The sequence below is a fragment of the Eleutherodactylus coqui genome, chromosome 10 (genome assembly GCF_035609145.1).
Source record: "Eleutherodactylus coqui strain aEleCoq1 chromosome 10, aEleCoq1.hap1, whole genome shotgun sequence".
Taxonomy (NCBI): Eukaryota; Metazoa; Chordata; class Amphibia; order Anura; family Eleutherodactylidae; genus Eleutherodactylus; species Eleutherodactylus coqui.
In genome coordinates this window covers 40,589,302-40,608,968 of record NC_089846.1, presented here as the reverse complement: position 1 = coordinate 40,608,968, position 19,667 = coordinate 40,589,302, and the positions used below count along the sequence as shown (strand labels likewise).

General features: G+C 44.6%; 1 protein-coding gene across 1 annotated transcript in view; it reads left to right on the top strand.

The window, feature by feature from the left end:
- ASTN2 (astrotactin 2) overlaps positions 1-19,667 on the top strand; it is a 728,537-nt gene that overhangs the window by 909 nt on the left and 707,961 nt on the right. The gene's annotated exons all lie outside the window — the stretch shown is intronic.

Genomic DNA, 19,667 nt, shown 5'->3' with positions numbered 1-19,667 from the left:
CACATGCAGATATTTTAGGCGACTGTTATGTTCATCTAATCCGTGCATTTAACGCTGAAATAACGAAATGTACTCCTAACGAGATCACGGAGGCCGAGGGGTGTTGGTGCAGAAAGTAAAGCAGAAAGTTGCAGAAGTTTTCATTAGATGTTTTTAATAGCGGAAGGCAGAATACCCGCTTAAAGGAATAATCCTCTCTAGGTCCAGTGTACTGCAAATAGGAAACTGAAGCATTCACCAATACTGTGTCTTTTTTCAAAAAATACCCCGTTTTCTTAAAAACCTGTATCTTCTTTAAAGTTGTTTTTACCGCTTGTTGCTAGGGAAATCGGCTACCTACCCGCTATGGAGTGGATATGGCCGGCGCTTCTTGCGCACTCGTAAATCCGAATGTGACAATCTACTGGGTGGCCGGGATCTCTGGCCCACATGCGCAATAGCTCCTGGCCCGGCCACCAGTTATCGCAGCGCTCTGCTGTATCTTTGCGTATAGAAGGGCATCTGAGCAGTGCAAACAACAGGACCCTTCTATAGGCAAAGATACAGCAGAGCGCAGCGGTAGCTGGTGGCCGGGCCGGGAGCTATTGAGCATGTGGGCCAGAGATCTTGGCCCCCCAGCAGATCATCGCACACTGATTTAGGGTGGATTCACATCTGTGTTGGGGGTTCCCGTTTCCCCTGGCCGAACAGCTCAGTCTCTGGATGGAACCCATCTGCGCCGAACTGAGCCCATTGACTCTAATGGTGTCCGTTCACTTTCTGCTCAGCTGCCCGCCTTTTGCTGGAAGAAAAAGTGCTTTTTTCAGGTGTTTTGTGCGGAATCTGTGACAGAAACAGACTGGAGGTTCCACTGCAGATGTGAAACCACCCTTAGAAATGCGCAAGAAGCACCGGCCATCTCCGCTCCATATCAGAGGGGGTCGGTTCCCCTAGCAGCGAACAACTTTAAAGAACATACAAGTTTTAAAGAAAACGGGGCACCCACTGCCTATGGGTTACAGATTGTCAGTCAGGTCTGATGTTACCCATTGACAGTGAGCAGTGGGAACCACCCACTTGACAGATTCAAAGACGTGGGAGTCAGATCTAAGAAGAGCTCGTCTGGCCGAGTCAGCAGGACCGCAGGTGCAGCGCTATGTAACCTGCCCCACTGACTTTACAACATAGAATTGTAGTAGCCAGGACCAAGGTCAATAGTGAAAAGCGCAATTCGCACTATATATATAGTTGATCGGTAGGAGTCAGCTGACGATCAGCTGTTCTTTCAGCCCGCTGCCAAAGCCGACAGAGTCACAAGCAGATAGCTTTGCCAACATTGTAGCAGCTCAGGTTGGTGTTGCAGGTGCAGTTCCCATTGACTTCAATGCAATTCCAACTTGGGCCACTGCAGTATGGACAGAGCTATCTGCTTCCGGCTCTGTCCGCAATGACAACGAGCCAGGCAACCAGTTGATCGTCGGTGGTCCTGAGTGGCGGACCCCCATGATCAACTTTAATGACCAATCTTGAGGATAGACCATAAATGGTAAAGTCCTAGAAATCCCCTTTAAAGATGCTTTCACGCATGGTGGAAAAATCCGCCATGGATTCCCTGCATAGTTGGTGTAGATTATGTCTTTTCCAAATTCACCTCAATTTCTTGGAAGGTCTGCAGGTTGGACGTGCGGATTTTGCTGCGCAATTGTCCGTGGCGGATTTTTCCCCCGTGTGTGGAAGCATCCTTACATATCATTTCCACATGTAATAAAAATCACTGAGTTTCTCTGTTCTCCAAAGTTGTTGATTCTTTGTAGCTACTTCAGTCTTATATCTCATGCCTCCAATGGTCCATTTTTTTAAGCGATTGTCCAACAAAAAGGACCTCAAGTGTCTTGGAGGTTATGCAGATGCACCCAAAATACGTGTTTCTGGAATATTTTACGTCTTTTCTTTATGGATCAGTGGCCCCCAAAAATCCCATCAATGGGGGTTCAGATGTTGGAAGTAGGAGTGTAACTATAGGGGATGCAGAGGATGCGGGCCTAGGAGCCTTAGGGGACCCATAAGGCCTCTCCTCTCAATATAGGGAGCCCAGTACTATAAATAAAGCATTATAATTGGGGGCCTTGTTACAGGTTTTGCATTGGGGCCCAGAAGCTTTTAGTTACACCTCTGGTTGGGGGGTATGATATCTGGTTCAGGAATAGGCCATCTACACATGGCCGGGTCCGATTCCGCATGCGGGATCCCGCAGAGGAATCGGACCCTGTGCCCAGCCAGTGACCCATCATACCTGTCTGGATCTGTATTGAGGATGTGCGGCCACGATGACGCGGATTCCCATGACCTTTCCGCAATGATGATTGTGGAAGGGTCGCGGGCCGGATGGTTTCCATTGACTTCAATGGAAGCCGTCTACACAGAAGCCGCAACAAATCGCAGCATGCTGTGATTTCTTCCCCATGAGCACGACTTCCAAATGGCAAATCTGCCGAATTATACAGTAAACGAGCCTTCACGAGGCAGAGGTATTGTTCACAAGTTTTGGAGAGTTGGGTGAAAACTCTTGAGGGGTTGTGTCATGACTGCCAGTTATCCCCTATCTACAGGATAGGAGATAACTTGCAGATTGATGGGGTCCGACCGCAGGACCACCATTGATTCCGAGAATGGGGCCCTCACATGTCCTGCTTTGTGAACGGCAGCAGTCACTTGTGCGCTACAGTCCTGTCCCCTTCAGTGGAACCACTGGAGACAGCCAAGTTGAACCGCTCAGGTATCTACATCGGTCCCATTGTAGTGAATGAATCGGCAGCGCACATGTGCAGTCACTGCTGCCCTCACTTCGGGACACGCCGGGGTCCTCTCCTCGTGATTGTTGGGGAATCCGCTAGTTGTCCCTTATCCTGTAGATAGGGGATAATTGTGGCTCAACCGTTTCATCTTATGTAATAGTAGTATATCAATATGCCATAAATGTCTGATTTTAGTGGACGGTGACCGCATACTCTTGCCCCACACTCCTCTAAGGCTACATTCACATGGGTGACAGCGATATCGGGCCGAGAAACTCACCCCGATATCACGCATGCCAACGTCCGTTTTACTGGTGGATGTGCGCTAGAGAATCGCAGGTGTTTCCTATTGATTTCAATGGGAAAAATCCCATGCACAACTCAGGGCATGCAAGTGCCATGCGATGTCTTTAAGGGCTTCGACAAAAGAGCGTGTAATGTAATACTCTCGCTCCAGCGCATTTTTTTTGCGCAGTGAGTGAATGTTTTTAGCGCTCATGCCTGTGCAAATATGGAACCGGCCTGCCCTGATTTAAAAGGCTAATGTGCCAAATTAGGTGCCGGTGATTGTGTGTATGTGCTGCGTTTAGCACATACTTGCGTGGCATATGTGCGTGTTTGTGCACCTCCCATAGACCTCTATGGAGGATTTTGGTGCGCAAAACACAGAATTATAGGGTAAGTCCTATTTTTTTGCGCCAGCACAGTGAGAATAAACCTATTGAAATCAATGGGTTCTGCTCTCCGCGCTATGTGCACAGGAATTTCCCACGTACATAATCGCGGCTCTTCACGTTCGTCTGTCGAAGCCCTAAAGGTCCCATTGAAAACAATAGGAGATGCATTCCAGGGGAACGCCCAAAGCTAGAGCATGCTCATGTGAGTTTATATTTGCAGGCCTCGCATTGCACAAAACTCGCACAAGATTCTTGCCCGTGGGCATGTAGCCTTAGAAAGAAAGGGCACCATACATCATCCTAGACAGGGATTCTTTACTGTAACAGCAGTGAGATTACGGTTCTCTCTGCCACTTGTGAAAAATGTCAAAAAAAAATTCCTACAGGCCTGCAACAGTCGGGAAAGTTAATTTTTATAATTCATTTCTATGTTTGGCGCTCCTTTAATGGCTCCTTTTATTAGAGTGTTGATTAGAACAGAAAGCTAGATAATGACGGCGCTGTAGAGGAAATAAGATCAAAAAGTTAAGAACTGCAGGAAAAGGTGAACGCACGGAAATAGAAGTTATCAGTAATGATGTAGAATTAAATGCGATTTCTTGTAGATTACATTCTGCCATTAGTATGAAAACTATTAACCCCGATGGCGGCTCAGGTGTCAGAAATTATAATCAAACGTCAGCTCTAATATTTCGAGCCAACCCGGTGACCCCGTCATCTATGGCGACCGCGCCGCGGAATTGATGAGTTCATAGATCAACTTCTTACTGTAGCGCTGCCTTCCCAATGTGTTTTCTCCTCCAAACCGGCTTTGATCCCGCGGAGATTACTTGTTATTACATACCCATGAATTATTCTCCATTCCTCCATCCAGCCTTCTGTACTCAAAGCTGTAGGGAGTTTCAGACATCGGGGAATTAGCCTTGATAGGAGGATCAGGGATGATCAATACTCGGCGTACGATGGAGACCATCAGGTGACGGGGTTTTACCAAGGAAGACGTTTCTGGTTCCTTCAGTATTTCTTGAGTTGATACAAGATTCTGCAAAGACTAACATGAAATGCAATGTAAGGCGCTGTATTCTACCCGTATATAAGAATACCGTTGTAATATGGCGTCCAACGGCGCACAGCGCAATTTCTTCGGATGAGTTTGTGAGAGATAAAACTTCTGTGTAGCTCAGTATATAATAGGGGGTGATGGTTGCCGTATTACGGACTGTGTTGTGTAATACGTAAAAATTAGAACGTATGGTTGGTTCGTATGCACGTCTTTGGCGTCCGCAATGAGGTCGCACGAAAAAAAATGCAGAGCATGCTCGGTTTTCCTCTGCAGCGAAGAAGGACATATTGAACTCGTTACACTAAATGGGCCATTTCAATGGCTGAGAGCATCATTGCGTGTTTTTTGCGTGTACGCGATTTGCAGACGCAAAATTTTATATAAAACACAAAATCTGCTTGTTTGTGTCGGATACAAATCCAAAGTTCTGGTCCGATTTGCATTCGCGTTCTTCAGCACTGGGCGACGAATACTGGTGGAATTAAAAATCGAAAACTCATCGACTTCCACTGTATTTTTTTATTGCCAACAGCAACCAATCACAGTTCAGCTTTTATTTCTTATACCGCTAGGGTAAAATGAAAGCTGCGCTGTGATTGGTTGCTATAGGCAACACAGATTTTCTTTTGGACAGCTTCCATAACAGTGCGGGGCCCCGCTCATTATTGTGGCCCACTTTGTATATTCCAGGACTGCTGGTCATAAGATCCAGTATATTACCTAGCATACAATAAAAAATGCACGTAGATACGCAACGCCCATTCCACTAAAACACTGCGTAAATTAGTATACACTCATGTGAGTCTGGCCTAAAGTGGATAGGGGGTAACTTTATTATCTGTGGGGGGTCTGATCCCAAGATTGAATTGAGCAGAGGTCGTGTATGTGTGCTGGTGCTCTATGTGTTATAATGGGGCGCCAGAAATGGTAATGTATTAGCGCTCAGCAAATGTTTGCGCCCCCATTAAAAAGAATGGAGTGGCGGTGCATATGTGTGACTTCCACTCCGTTCATGGAAGGGTCTTTGGGAGTCCTATTCTCAGGATACAGTAGGTTGCTGCTTCATTCATTTCAGTGGCAGTGCTTAAGATTGAGGAGCCCCTCTATTAGGCAGTTGCACAGGTTTGTCCTCCACTCCATCCATGTGGAAGACTTCAAGAGCCCTTTTCTCTGGATCGGTAGGAAGCCCTGTGGTCAGACTCCCACCAATCATAAAGTTATGCCCTATCCTGTGGATAGGGAATAACTTTATAACTTGGCACAACCCCTTTAACGACCGCCCATACGCCTTTTGACATCGGCCATTAAGGGCGCCCACCCACTGGCGTTTGCGATTTTCGTGCGTGAAAAACGCCGCGTTTTCCCCGCATTTTCCGCGGCGTTTTTTGCCGCGTTTTCGCGGCTTTTCCATTAATTTCCATTGACATTCATGGGTGCATTAGGAGAAAAATAAGGACACATATGCAACTGACAGTTCCTATGTTAAAAAACGCAACGCAAAAAAAAACGCCAGTGGACAGGAGTACATTCAATTCTAATTGCTCTTGAGAAAAAACGCAAAACGCAAAGAAAAAAAAATCGCCAGTGGGTGGGCGCCCTAAGGGACTTTATTCTGATGCGCTTTGTTTTAATGGTGGCTGCATAAGAAACTTAGCACAGGTCTTCCTTGTCAGGGAGAGTGGGTGTTGGATAACAGCTTGGCACCTGCTCAAACAGCGGGGAACGGAGAAACCTCTGATCCCTGCTGTTTAACCCTTTACAAGCCATGGTCAGTGCAACCACAGCATGTAAAATACTGACATAGGGAGGGGGCTCCCTCTCTCACCCATCAGACCCCCACAGAGTCCCATTGGGTTGCTATGGGACCAAGAGGCTTAAATATGGCCTCCGGGTCTGCCAGCTGCGGTAGCCTATGAGGCTCAACCTCTGGCTGAGCTTCATAGGCTTTGTAATACACTGCTATACTAAACCATAGTAGTGTACTAGAAGAATCATAAAATATCTTGATATTCAAGTTCCCTAGTGGGACAAAAATGAAAAGTTTAAAAAATATAAATAGTCAAAACTCCCTTTTTTCCCTTTACTATGTAAAAAAAACCAAAAACCACATGTGGTATCGCTGCGTTCGTAATGACCCAGAGAAAAACGTTAGTACATTATTTAACCTGCACAGTGCATGTGATTAAAAAAAATAACACAAAAAAAACATTGCATACATCAAGAAATGGTACCATTAAAAAGTACAACATCCTGTGGGGGGGTTGGTGGGGAACCTCACGGCACTGTTAACAAAAAAAGAAAAATGTATGAGGTCTTTGAGTGCAGCAATATAAAAAAAACACATTTAAAAAAGGGGGAAAAAGTTGCAAAAAAAACCTATTAATTTGGCATTGACATAATCGTACTGGCCTGCAGAATTATGTATACTGCACGGTAAGTGCCAATAAAAACCAGGCCAGAATTGCAAATTTTGTTAATCTTGCCTCCAGAAAAAAGGGGATAAAAAACGCAATCGAAATGTCATAAGTTCCCAAAAATTGGATAAATGAGGACCAGAGATCAGCTGGCAAAAAACAAGCCCTCAGAGCTCTGTTGATGGTAAAATGAAAATGCTACATTTTTGGAATGCGACAACACAAAAGCACATATTTAAAAAAAAACTTTTTTTGTGTACAAAATCAGCAAAACATTAAAAAATGATAAACCTCGTATCGCCGGAATCGCGCCGACCCGGCGAATAATCTTATTTATTTTGTACATTGAACGCAGTAAAAATGAAATCCAAAAAAACAAACAGCAGAATTTCTTTTTTTTACTCTAATCCCTCTAAAAAAAAAATTAATAAAAATTACGCAGTACATTATATGTACCCAAAATGATTAGAAAATACAACTTGTCCAGCAAAAAAACAAGCCCTCATACGGTTATTTTGATGGAAAGATGAAAAGGTTATGGCTCTGGAATGCAGCGATGAAAAAAACTAAAAAAATTAGTTGGTCGTTAAGGCGCAAACAGGCTCTGTCACTAAGGGGTTAACGAGTAGGTTTTGTTTTTTTCTGTTTTTGTTCTGTAAACGGTGACAGAGTGTAAATCTGACCCTGGAAGAAGAAGTTGAATTACGCGATCCATCAGTAAACAATATTGGAATGTTTTTCATTAACGGGAAGCTGTCACTAGGTTCATCCCCCTCGAGCCGCCGGCGGTGGGGTGGCAGAACGGACTTTGCAGATATTCATTTTTGATTCTGAAATGCTGCAGCGTCTCAGAAAAAAAACGCAATTTAATAGCAAGCCCCTGAGAACGGGGAGAGGGGCTCGTCGCTAGACTGACATGTCTCTCCCTGTTTGAGGTCTGTCAGTCTTGCCGATCCAGGCGATAGAAGCTAGCGGAATTTCCTATCCGTCTTCTTAAAGCCTGCTTCATTGATGACCCATCCTGAGGGTAGGTCATCAGTACAACAGAGGTGAACAACCCCTTTAAATATTTTTTTCAGAAGTGTAAAACTACTTCTTTTTAGCCACGGAGGAGTCTATCGTTTTCAGCTCTTCACTTTAATATTACATATGCTCACATCCTGCTGACTGTCTCCTCCGTAACTAAGTAAGAAAATCTGGTTTCTTTTTTTTCTCCTCCATAACAATCTCACCAATGTTTTTTTTGCAAATCTTTATTTATAAAAAGTAACCCCTCCCCTTTTTTACAGCACATTCCGAGAATTCCTATCCCATGATTTGCATTCTGGGAACTGTAGTCCGGATCGGGGCCATACTTGACCGCCTGTTTCACAAGCCAAACTACAAATCCCAATAGAGTTTGCTATTCAGACACAAGTCGGTTGGCCACTTGTAAACTTGTCAATCAATGGCAGCATCACCACAGCAGCTGTGGGACAAAACTGCAATACCAGGCACAGCCACTACTGCAGTACAGTATTGAGCCATATGGACCAGTGCGAACAATGTAGTTGACATGGGTCTAGTATGAACACTTCGTCTCCTTCGAGCAGCAGGGCTACAGAGAGTTAGATCCTCTCTGATCTAATATTTATAGCCTATCCTTTAAGGATAAAATAGTGGATTTTAACTGTGCCAATTATTTTCCAGGCGTTATTGAGATCTCAGATCACCTGATTTCTTATACATTAACTGATCCCTTTTTATGATTGGAGCATTTATTCACTAAACCATAAGAAACAGCAAAACCAAATTCTATATCCACATTGACAGTCAGCATCCACTCCCACCTCACCCGATTACCTGTGACACTCTGGAGGTCCCCTGTGTACTCCAGTCACTTCCATGCTGTGCAGCCCCCTGTCTGATGCTTATCAGGCACCATCTTGAAAATTGGATTTTTTTTTTTAACTTTCACTTTCATATCAGCGCAGCATTAGCTACTGTGTTTCCCTCCAAACAAGACCTACCCCAAAGTAAGCCCTACTTTGAGGGGGTTTTTTTGGGGGTGGGCTTAAAATATATGTTCTACCCCTGAAAATAAGCCCTACTGCACTACATAAGAAAAAAAAGCCATACGTTACTTAGCAGGCACCGTCCGGGTCCCTCCCACCGATCTCTGAAGCTCCAGCGCGCTTGCTTGCAGTCCTCAGAAGCCGACAGAAGATCACTTCCTGGTAACGGGATTTGAAAACCCCACCTCCAGCAAGCTGTGATCTCCTCTATTATAGCTGTGTGATAGGAGCTGTGTGATCATCATCAGTAACTGTGCTTGTGTCCCCCTCTAGGTAGTTTCTATGGTAGGGTCCATGTAATAGCAGCACGCTGACTGAGAAACTGACTAGTTTCAGACAACATAACCCCAAGTAGAGCTGAGCTGGTAAGAATTGAGATCACAAGACCATCCGAGGGCAAAGATGCCGGGAGTTACATTCAGAAAGGAATAACTAAACAAGGTAACACTAGCTCACTTATACATACTTGGGAGGATAGCTACATAGTGAATGAATTTTAAAAAATCACCCTTTCCAATCCATTGCCTGACTTCTTCCTACATTCTGACTGAAGCCTGTGCAGCTCCGATGTCGGAAGACGTCCAGCAGGGTATTCTTACTATATATTGCCGGCCACTTTATTGTCGGGGCCTTTCCGGCATGTCACATACTGCAGTACTAGCTCAAGCCAGCAGATGCATCCGATTCATTTCAATGGGCACGAAAAACATGCTGAAACATCCCAAAATAGAACATACAACATTCGTTTTAGCGCACTTTATAAACGCTTAGTGCAGCACTTTTAGTTAAACGCTGTAAGAAAAAAACCCCTCTGTGAGAGAGGCCTAACACAAGTTACCGCCGAGTGACGCCAGCTTCACATGGGCGTAAGTACATTTACCAGCCGCTTATTTGCACAATGAGCGTTGCATTTTTGTGTGCACTTGCGCATGTTTTACTGTATTTTTGGAGCATGCATGCCACGCATATTTGCCTGCGCAAAAAAACATGCAGACACGTTCCCATTGGTTTGAATGAGTAATTAAGTTAAATTAGTTTAATCTGTGCTGTGTTCGTGCGCAATACACACAAAAATAGAACCTGCTGAGTCTTTTTTTTTGCACGAATGAAGTGCACGCCCAACATACCCTCATGTGAACCAACCCGTGGAACTCAAATGGCTCTATTCACTGCGTATTGTGCGCAACATTTTTTCGGGTGCAATATGCTGCCTAAATGCGCTTGTGTGGAAAAGCCCCTAGTGAAGAATGAAAGGAAGGCACAGTGTAATCCTGTGAAGCTGGTTTTACACAGGCGATTGTGACACGCCGAGGTATAAACCCCTGTGATATCGCAGTTTTGCTCATGAGATGTCTGAGCGTCACAAAAGCATCGCTGCCGCTTGCGATTTTCTCGTGAGAAAGACAATAACACTTTCTAATGTTAAAAACTAGAGATGAGCGAACCTACTCGGCCACGCCCCTTTTTTGCCTGAGCGCCGCGATTTTCGAGTACTTCCGTACTCGGGCAAAAAGATTCGGGGGGCGCCGTGGGTGAGTGGGGGGTTGCAGCGGGGAGTGGGGGGGAGAGGGAGAGAGAGAGGGCTCCCCCCTGTTCCCCGCTGCTACCCCCCGCTCCGCCACGCTGCCCCCCGGCGCCCCCCGAATCTTTTCACCCGAGTACAGAAGTACTCAAAAATCGCGGTGCTCGATCGAGTAATTACTCGAAACGAGTACGTTCGCTCATCTCTATTAAAAACACATCACATGGCACAACACCGCACGACTTTTCTGCGTTTAAGACTCGCTGTACTTTTTCAACATGGCTAATTTGTAGTTTTTGGTCTAGATGCAGTGCCGCTTTAACCATAGGGCAAATAGGGCATCTGCAAAGGGCTCCCTTGTGGTGCTGGGCCGCCGGCAGATGCACCACTTCCAATTGTGTCTGTATCCTCAGGAAACGGTAACAGTTTGAAACTATGGCGGAGCTTCAAAAATAATAAAACCGATGCTCTTGAGTCCCTGCCCGCTCCACACCGGGGGTTTCGGCTCACTTCCGCGTCCCAGCAGCCATGTGACTGTCTAAGTGCATGACAACTGCAGCCAATTACCGGTTACAGTAATACTGAGACCTGTGATTGGCCACAGTGGTCATGTACTTAGACAGACACATGACCATTGGACTTGGAAGTGAGTGGAGATCGAAGGGAACCCAGATGGGGGAATGGGGGAGTGCAGCCTGCAGTATTAGGGGAGTATGTCTGTTTTTTACTTTTCTTTAAGCTTTAAGAAACTTTGGGGATGGAAGGGGCAGGGTTTGGTTGGGGGGCCAATTTTAATACCCTTGCACTGAGCCCACTAGGGTACAAAGCAGTCCTATCTAGAAGTACTAAAGGCTGGCTCCACACTCATTGTTTAGATCATGTTTTCACTGTAATTGAAGGGGTTGTTCCAAAATCACAAGTTATCCCATATCCAGAGGATAGTGATCTCAAGAATGAGGGTCCTATATTCCCCATCCTCCTCATTGCTGGTTTACATTGAAATAAATGGAGCACCATATACTTGACCAGCGATCCATTCATATTGATGTTACTACAGGAGGAGAGCGACCACCACAGTGACTTACAGAGGGGGACACAGGATCCCCATTCTTGGGATTGGTGGGGATTTCAGCGGTGAGACCCCCACCAACCAGCAATTTATAATCTTGGCACCACCCCTTTAACCCTTTCCAATTCACTGTCTGACGTCTAAAGACATTCTGATTGAAGGCTGTACAGCTCCGATGTCGGAAGACGTTCGGCAGGGTATTCTTACTGTAGATTACTGGCCGCTCTGTTGTTGGGGGCCTATCCAGCATGTCACCTACCGCAGTACTGGCGCTATCCTGCAGATGGCACCATTGTATACTGGCAGAAAGAGAAAGCCCCCTAGGAAACCCTGAATCCAAAATTGGATTGCAAAGGGTTAAAGGTATTTTCCAGCTAAGTCATCAGTCATCAGCTGTCACCTGGTGCAGAGCAGGAAGAATATAGCTCCTTACATTGTGCAGTGGCTCAGTGTGGTATTGCACACACAGTTGCCATTCACTTCAGTTTGAGAGAGCTGTGATACCAAACGGGGCCACTCAGCTAAGGATACCATTCTGAGCATTATGGTCATCCACAGCAGCTAAGAGATGAGGGTCCCAAGCGGTGGACCCATGCCCATCTGCTATTGATGACTTATGTTAAAGATAAGGTCATCAATAGTTTAGCCTTGAAATCCCTTTTAAGACTAGGAGGTCACCCAGATTACTGCTCACACCGATCAAAAGCCTTTGGTAGATCTTCAGAAGAAGGCACAAAATTGTGGTCTGGGGGATCACGGTGCCTGATCACTGTTAGAGAAAGCCCTAACAGCCAGCGCCCGGCTCTTCTGGAGCTGCACTCGGGAAAAACTGACGTGTCTAATGGAAGTGTAAACCAACGTCACATTTCTGAGATAGTCGAGAGACGATTTTTGTGTGAAAAGTGGCACATGTTAAAGACAGGCTTGGAGCAGCTGTAAAAAATATGGTGCTTTTTGCACCAAATTCACAAGCAATTCTTTATCTGCTTTCTGAATTGGATGAAAACTCAATGACAGTTTTCTCACCTATTTTATTTATAAACTTTCTAATTTGTCTCCATTTTTAAGAATTTGCTACTCTGCCTAGCGATGGTGGCTCATGCAGTAGACCGATTATAATAGGGCCCTTGCCGGGGCCGCTGGTAGTTAGTGTAGGTTCGATGTGACGCCAGTGCCTTTTAGTGTCATGCGACGATGATATAAAGAGTCCAGTCCCAAGCACTTTAGTGAAACTGAAGGCACACAGTTTACTTGCAACTTGGAAAACAGGATAAAATCCAACAAACGGTGACTATAAGCGTTTACTTCTTAGCTCTCTACCAGAGACAGAGATGATGTGGCCACTTATCTGGCGGCTGGACTGGGAGGTTATTGATGGAGGAATGGAGGGAGCAGCACAGACTCTTTTGCACACACTTCACTGTATGAGGACAGATTAAACTCATGATTGCAGCTGAATTCCTTCCCGCTGACAAGCCAACCTTCTCTGGCAACACTTCCTCATGGCAAGGTTGCAGACAACTGTAAAAGACTTCCTCCAAGACTCCCCTCCAGGCCTGGGGCTATACTCCCCTACATATCTGGGCTCCAGCTCTTCCTCTACACCCACGCACTGCCTTTCATATCATCCCTCCTGACCAATCCTGGGTTAAGAGGAAATCTCTCTACTCAATCCCAGGGCTAGACAGGGGTGATGGATGGGCGACAGGACGAATTCTGCAAAGTCATGTAAAAACATACAAAACAGACACCAGACATTAACTGTTTAGTGACCAGAAATGGCCAATGCACAAAGACAACACCTGGGTACACATACACACACATATACACGTAGACAAACATGTACCCCACAGGAAGTAGCTGACAAAGTACTGTAGGGGCCCCAACTCTGGGCCACTACAATGGGCGTATTCCTACTTTTTTGTTTTTCTACCATGCTGAGTAGGATTTAAATTTGGTTTTTACTACTTGCATGACCCCTTTAATACAAGCAGAAACAGCTAAAATGGAGGGGAGAGGTGTTAATATTGACCGTATTATGTGCAGATTACATACAGGAGGAAGGTAGATTAGAAATTTTGTGGTGCAGCTTTAGCCAATGGTTGCAGCGCACTAAGAGATGTCAGAGAAGGGGACACCATGGAAACTTAAATTTAAAGGTCAAACTCTTTTAGTATCCGCAGATTTAATAAACTAGATTGACGCAATGTTCGCTACATGAACATGAAATTTTTGGAGGAATGGTTGTAAATGTTTGAAGAACTGTCGAGCAGAGGATTGGGCTTGAGCTGTTCGCCATCCTCGACTTGGTCTTCTACGTTTTGGGGACATGGCAACAGTCACACTGGCAAGCACTTGATATATATGTCACTCAGCCATGCTTGACTCTCCCTAGTGGCGCTGTTGGCTGAAGCACAACAGCGCCGCTAGACTTAACATAGGAACTTTGACCTGGCCTGACAGTCACTCAATGTATCAAACTCAAATTTTAGGATTTTACAGCGGCGGTGAGGATGTCAGAAATCTAATGACACCAAAATCATCCACCAAAGGTCAGACAAAGGGGTCAAAGTGTGGTGCAAGAAAAAAAAGGTAGATAAGGGAGTTGTGCCAACAACCCATCTGAGAATGCGCAGCTTCGGTTAATGAGCTGTTCACTCTTGGAACTTCTGGTAAACAGCTGATTTTGCGGAGGATGTCAGGGTTAGGCCTTGTTCACATGAGCACTGTTTTGCACGCTCATATGTGCCTGCAAAACAGCGCTGCATGGATGTGCAAAAAAAGCACGTGAACGAAGCTGCGTGCCCATTGCTTTCAATGGGGCCGTTGCTGCTGCCGGCAGCCCCATTGAAAGTAATGGGCTGCCGGCAACTCCTGCAGTGACTTTCGAGGAAGGTCTTTGAAATATAAGCCCTTCCCTGAAAATCATCCCTAGCTTGTGTAAAAAAATATATACTCACCTTTTCAGCGCTGTTGGAGCTCAGCGCGTCTAGCCTCTGGCTTCCCTGCACTGTACTGAAGCTCTTTCAGCAGGCGGGATTTTAGCAGGGCTGTGTCTGATTGGCTGAGCGCTCAGCCAATCACAGAGAGCGGTCAGCTGTCATTCAATAAATGGCTGTGAACTGCCTGTGATTGGCTGAGCGCTCAGCCAATCAGACACAGCCCTTTCAAGAGGTGTGAATTTTAAATCCCCGCCTGCTGAAAGAGCTTCAGTACAGTGCAGGGAAGCTAAGAGGCTAGACGTGCCGAGCCCCGACAGAGTTGAGTATATATTTTTTTACACAAGCTGCAAATGATTTTCGGGGAAGGGCTTATATTTGAAGCCCTTTCCTGAAAATCATTGCAGGGGTTGCCTGAATCCCATTGCTTTCAATGGGGCCACTGGCAGCAGCTGTCACAGCTGTGGTAGGGGATTCGTTACTCCCCGCGGGGAGTGCCATCGTTACTGAGCACAGTGACAGTGCTGTCACAGTGTTCATTGATGAGGGGTCTCCCCGCGGGGAATATTTACGCAGTGATGAGAGGACTCCCTGCATGGACCTATGGTGCACGCATGTCCTATCTTTTGCAGGTGCGCAAATTTGCATGCCTGTAAAACACGGACATGCGAACACACCATAGGAAAAGAATGGTTCTAATACACACATAGGTGCGCGCAAAACAACGCTTGGGTGAACGAGGCCTTAGCTTGACATTTCTTCTGTAGTGATTGCTGCGGAGGAAATTTTATTTTACATGGCGGCCATTCAGATATACTCTTAGGCTGCTCTCACACTGGCGATAGTAACAACGCAACGTTCTTACTGGGGCGGAGCTGCTTTGTACAGGGTTCAGTGTGAGTGTTTGCTTTTAGCGCAGTAACAACGCAGGCAATGCAAGTCGATGATGTCACACTTTTACTTGCCCTCCCGGCGGAATAGAATGCTGCGTTCAAAAGCGCGGTACAACATTGTACGCTGCATTCTACTGCATTTTTGACAGCGTTGAAAACGCTCCCCATTGATCCCAATGGGCGATGCATCGCGTTTAAATACTTTTAAATGCTCGAAAATAGAACAGGTAGCGCTCGGAAATTGCAGCTTTAGAAATGCCGTGCTAAACGCTGTAAAAAGCGACCTGTGTGAGAACAGGCTTACTGAGCAGCTCTCCAGTCCGAAATCTAGAAGGGCAACCCTGTCTACGAGGCTTATATTCCCTAATAGGAGCATATTGGTACAACCCCTTTAATGTTTTTCACCATTAGTTAATAGACAGCCAATTCAAAGGAGGCAATTAATAAAGTTGTTGCATTTGCAAAAATTGCGACGCCAGCAAAACAGAAAAATAGTCTTGTAATATAACTAAAGTGACCAAACTGCTCTAATTCCTGATTTATTAGCATATAACCGTTTTTATATTCTGAATGGAAAGCCTGTTTAACAGCTTGGTTGAATGGTCCTGTTAACCCTTTACAATCCAACCTGCACACTCCCCAGCTTGTATTTATTTTGTGGATGCCTGTTTGGAATTACTAAACAGAAACATATAAAAAGGACCCGTCAAGATAATTTTATTAGCAATTTTTTGAAAATTAAATGTGAATTATGAGTGTTTAACATCGGGAAGCTCATTTGTAATAATCCTATAAATATTGAGATTATATACATTTATATAATAAGACTTATTCATTTCTAAGTTCTCTAATGATATCTATCTATCTATATCATATCTATCTATCTATATTCTATCTATCTATCTCATATCTATCTATCTATCTATCTATCTATCTATCTATCTATCTATCTATCTATCTCTCAAAGCTATCTATCTATCTATCTATCTATCTCATATCTATCTATCTATCTATCTATCTATCTCATATCTATCTATCTATCTATCTATCTATCTATCTATCTATCTATCTATCTATCTATCTATCTATCTCCTATCTATCTATCTCCTATCTATCTATCTCATAGCTATCTATCTATCTATCTATCTCCTATCTATCTATCTCCTATCTATCTATCTCATATCTATCTATCTCATATCTATCTATCTCATATCTATCTATCTCATATCTATCTATCTCATATCTATCTATCTATCTATCTATCTATCTATCTATCTATCTCCTATCTATCTATCTCATATCTATCTATCTCATATCTATCTATCTCATATCTATCTATCTATCTATCTATCTATCTATCTATCTATCTATCTATCTATCTATCTATCTATCTATCTATCTATCTATCTATCTATCTCTGTAATACAGTGCCATACAGAGACATGCTATAACTGCATACAATGTGTATAGCATATGTTTATGCTATGTCAGAGGCTGTTTTGCATATGTATATTACACTATGCAGGACAGAGCTCCAACATCAGAGTTATTTCCTGCATAGTAAAATATACATATGTATAACAGCCTCTGACATTCAAACTCTGCCCTGCATAGTGTTAGAAACATGTGTCAGACCTCGCCCAACATGGGAACTACGCAAGGAAATCTCAGTGTCAGGCGAGGTTCGACACTAGATTGTTGTGTGTAAATGCTGCCACCGTTTACTTTTCGGCTGAACGATGAGTTTAAGGTGAGCTTAAAATCCATTTTCTCAGTCAGAGAAAAGATAACAGGGACTGCACGCTGTGTTCTCCACGGGAGTCGGAGATTACATTGTATTTTACTGACAGCCCGTGTGAGAACAAAGGAGCTGTGTGCAGAGCTCAGAGCACAGGCTATGCTCTGCAAACAGCTTCCGAAGGCTCTTTTACATGCAAATGAAGCTGATAAAGTGTTAATAGACATTATGTCTATTAAAACTTTATGCAAAACGATCGCTTAAACTGTTAATATTTCAATCGTTTGAAAGATTGTCCTTGTGTGTAAATGGGCCTTAAGTTATGGTGCTTATTGGGCACGTAAAGTGGAGTTCAGATATGTTGTTCTCATACTTACCGGGCTCTCCCTGAAAGTCGATGCTTGGTCTGTCTGCTTGACTCAATTTGCCCAGCCCCCGTTGTTCTCTATGGAAATCTGAGCTCACTAACTGAAAGAAACAGTCAAGCTGACAGACCAAGCCCCAATTTCCAGAGAGCAAACAGGGAGCCCCGGTAAGCATAAAACAGTACACCCCCAGACTCCTTATCCATGTCCTATAAGCAGCAAAACTTACTTTATGGTGCCTACTAGTGATGAGCGAGTATACTCGCTAAAGGCAATTGCTCGAGCGAGCATTGCCCTTAGCGAGTACCTGCCCGCTCGAGACAAAAGGTTCGGGTGCCGGCGGCGGGCAGGGTGCCGCGGGGGAGAGCGGGGAGGAACAGAGGGGAGAACTTTCTCTCCCTCTCTCCCCCCTGCTCCCCCCTACTGACTGCCAGTACTCACCGCTCCCTCACACCGGCACCCGAACCTTTTCTCTCGAGCTGGCAGGTACTCGCTAAGGGCAATGCTCGCTCGAGCAATTGCCCTTAGCGAGTATGCTGGCTCATCTCTAGTGCCTACAGGATGCTACAGGTTCACTTTAAGCCCAAACGACGTGTCTTCTACATACGGCATATTAACAAGGGCTCGAGCTTAGCTGTAGATTTTGCTTAAGCAGTCCCTTTAAAATTTTATGGCCTTCAAAAAAACAAACCCTCCCACATCCTATATGTTTAGCTATACGTTGTGCTTTATATTAATGCCGCTAAACTAATGGAAAAGTAAATCTGTCACCATCAATCTCCTTTGATTAAGAGTACATCAAAATTCTCCGTTGACCACATTACTCATCGGAAACAGAAGTGCTTACTTAGTTATTTACCCGTATACTCGTTCGCTCGCTACATTGTAAACAGCGTCTCCAGAAGAAAAGGGGGGAGGACAGATTTATTCACTCTTGTGGTTCAATAAGAAAAATGGATGCTGGCACTCGTTCTTCTGGAGAGAGGAGTAAATTGCAGTCCTTCTTCCCGAGCACACAGACGATCTGGATTAATTCGCCTTTATAGTACTTTGATTTTTATGTGGAGCCATCAGAGCTACAAGGAGATTAATCCAGATTTGGTTTTGAGTGTCCGTTTTTACCTGTTGGAGGGAGTAATAACGTTATGTTGTGCGCGGTATGTCGATCCATTTATCTTACTGCAGTCATTCTGCTTGCGCTACGTTTTGGAAGAACTTGATACCCGCTCACTGCAAATCGAAAGCCATTTGCTTACCTTTTATTACTCCTGTAGCCGTCTTGTAGGATTGGCGATTCATAGGCCGTAGAATCTCCGCTGGCAAAATCGTAGCGTTGACAGTACAAGCCCTGTGCAAGGGATCTAAAAAACTCCTCTAGGTGTTGCGGAAAGTTTCCGAGGGGAATCCGCAAAGTTTTTGAAAAATGCAGCGAATTCTAAACCTATTTATGCTGCGGAATTCAACGCTTGCAATAGAAGGGTTAAATTCCGTAGCTGATGCGCAATTAAAAACGCAACCAAATCCGTACCATGGCACTTTTTGTCATTGACACTCACGAAAATGCGATTTTCCACATCAGAATTTCATACGTGGATTTTGTCCATTTATTGGGCTAAGACCACACACAGATTCGGGCCAAAAAAACGCGTCACAAAGACATGGATTTGCCCGTGATGAGACGACGTTCACGCGCAAAGAAGTGCATGCATGCTGCTGGTGATTTTAATGGGCAACTAAGTTTAATATGTGCTATTTTTGTGTGCAATATGCAAGAAAATAGAACGTGCTGCGTAATGCGTGCGCAAAATATGCTCAGGTGAATGAACCCATTGAAATGGGTTCTATTTACTGCATACGCAAATTTTGCACAAAAAGCATTAAATTGTAATTAAGCCCTAAGCCCAGCTTCTCATGGGCGTATTTGCGTATGCAAAATTTGCGTGCGCAATACCCTGTGAATAGAATCTATTGATTTCAATGGGGTTGTCCTCATGTGCGTATTTTCCTGCGCATTGTGTTCGAAACATGCCCTATTTCTTGCAATTTGCGCATCTAAAGTCGCCATACAAGTCAATGGGGATTGCTCAAAATACGCACGTAAAAAGCTAGGAGATGCGTAATTGCGCAGGAAAAAGAGCACATCTTGAACTCATTATACT